We start from the raw sequence: 2,863 nt of genomic DNA on the forward strand, positions 1-2,863 counted from the left end.
AATTATATATAATCAAAATGCAATGGAAGAGTTTTGTGAAGAAGAATTTGAAATGAGAGAAAAAAAGAAGAATCAAGAATGAGAAAAAAATACTGTTGGTCTATACCAAATAGTCCAAAACAAAGGTTCAAAACATAAAATAACATAGGGGTGAAGAACATTCACAAGAAATTTCATATATTCATTCATAGATGGGCCCTTGGGGAAGAGGGATCAACCTTATATAAGTGCTGATTTGCCCCCCACAATATTCAGGACTATTGTTGCAACAATATAACAGAATTCAGTTTGAGAAATAACAAAAAATAGAATCAAAACAGAATAGTAAACAAAAACAGAAATCGAGCCCAAGTGCACACTAGGACCGTGGAGAGTGCTGGAATTATTTTGGGACCGTAAAATTATCCACCCTTCAAAATTCATCACCCTCGACGAAAATTCCATGGCCTGGTCAGCCTCTAATTCGCATCCTCCAAATTTCAAAGAGAACTCTTTTCTCTTCTTGTTCGGTCGAATTTTCAGCAGGTCCAATAAGGGACGGAGTCTAGGACCGCAATCCTTAAAAAACCTTCGGTAGCATTCTTTCAATAGTGTAGTTGGTCGGGACCTAGTGCATATGTAAAAATAACTTCTTTCAGCTCCACTCATACACTCGAGTGTTATCAAAATTCTAGGCCCAATCTTTTTTCCAGACCAGCACCATAGGGACGGCAAAATAGCCATTGTTGTTTTGGTTATACTTAGAGTGTCATCAAATATCCAAGCCTAGTCCTTCTTCCGAACCCAAACCCCAGGGGAAACAAAGGAGCCATTGATTCTAATTATTCTTCTAACTGGTGGTCGGTCTTCGGGTTGCTGGAATAGAGCATTGAATCCTTCAATTATGTGCTGGAGATCTTCAAGAGTGTCTTCCAATGTCATTGCCGCGTGTAAGACAATTGGGCCTTCGTGCTTACTCTTTATTTGCACAATGGTAGCATCACTATATTTTTCCAAGGGCTTCTCCAGTCGGTCGCCTTGCATCATGTTGACATGTGCCCGAGGAATACCCTACAAGACCGTGAATGCGTGCAAAGAATTGACAGGTTCATCCCATGCCTTATGCAGAAAAGGTGGATCATCAAAAACTTATTCTTGGGTGGGTTCTTGGACGTACGTTAAGACTACTTGATGATTGGTCGAGACCATGAATAGTTTGGATTTGCACCTATGGTTAGGCTCCCAATTTTCATTGCAAATATAACATAGGTCTAATTGCTTTATGTAGCACTGGTTTGTGCTGGAAGAAGACGCATGGGCAGAATTCTTGGGGTCGGTGGCCCGATTGGTGCTCGGTCAGGCTGTGTTAATATTGGATGACTTAGGTAGTAGTGGTGCTTCAGCGCTGTATAAGTGTCCGTCGTCATCAGGGACCTATATGTTGCTTCTTGGACAATACTGACCTACTTCAATTTTATTAGTTGTCTCATGGGTGTGTCATGTATGGGAGGACTGAATCGCAGTAAGAGGTCCCTCTTGAACACATCCCACGACAAGGCTTCTCTATAGTTGCGGTTCTGCAAATACGACCCATACCACATTCTTGCTTCATTTGTAAAGTGAATGGGGGCGATGTCCAACTTATTGTCATCATTAGTCTTGTCCACCCTAAAGAATTGCTCGGCGGATATCAGCCAGCCCTCCACATCGGGCCCATCAAACCGAGGAAAATCGACCTTGGTGAGCCGAGTTGGAGGAACATAGTGTTGGTCATGGTGGTAGGGCCGATTCGAGGGAGGACCATGGCAAGAAGGATCATCATAGGTTCTGGTGCGGGGATCTTGGACATTATTTGACGCACCACTTTCAATGGCTGTCAATCTTTCTTCAGTGGAATTGAACCTTTTGACCATATTTTGCTGAAGGGCAGCGTGCATAATAACCAATTCGGTCATGTGTTGTTGCAGGGTAGCTTGCATTGAAATTGTGACCTTCATCAAGTTGTGTAATAGTAATCAGATTGCGCATTAAACCTAAAATGTGTCTCACCTTATTAATCTTCCAAACATAACCATTTACCATCTTCAATTTGATGTCTCTTATGCCAACAATATCTAGTGGCTCACCATCTGCAAGATAAGTTTTTCCACAGTTTTCTGCCACATAATTCTCCATTGATTCTTTGTGGGTAGTGGTGTGGAATGACGCTCCCGAGTCCAAAACCCATGAATCTATCGGGCTATCAACAGACAAAAGCAATGCATCAGTGATAGTTTCTATAACTGCGTTGACTGCATCATTTTTATCATCACCGTTTCTCTTTAGTGATTTTCATTTCCTCTTCAAGTGACTCTGCTTACCACAATTCCAGTAATCAAATGTCCGCCCAGACTTGGACTGACTCCTCTTATTCCTCGACATAAATATGCTCTAACCTCGGTTAAAATTTCGATCATTACTTCTGCCCCTATTTTCAACTTTTAGAGCAGAACCTTTGAACGTTTCACCAGAATAAATTTTACAAACCTTTTCAGCAAAAATACGATCTCTAACTTCAATAAATTTTAGTTTAGAATTTCCAACATAGCTGCTAATTGCTGCCCTCATAGGTTCCCGACTATTTGGTAGAGATGCTAACAAAATTAGGGCACTAACTTTATCCCCAAAATCAATATCAACAGATAGCAATTGATTCATAATTTTATTAAATTCGTTCAAATGAGTAGTGACGGAAGTACCATCAACCATTCTAAAGTAAAAGAGTCTCTTCATTAAATGTACCTTGTTGTTAGAAGATGATTTCTCATACATATCATAATGAACTTTCATCATACCCATGGTGGTTTTCTCCGTTGGTACATTGTGAGCAACCGTCTTGGCTAAC

This window comes from Impatiens glandulifera, chromosome 5 (genome assembly GCF_907164915.1).
Source record: "Impatiens glandulifera chromosome 5, dImpGla2.1, whole genome shotgun sequence".
Classification (NCBI taxonomy): Eukaryota; Viridiplantae; Streptophyta; class Magnoliopsida; order Ericales; family Balsaminaceae; genus Impatiens; species Impatiens glandulifera.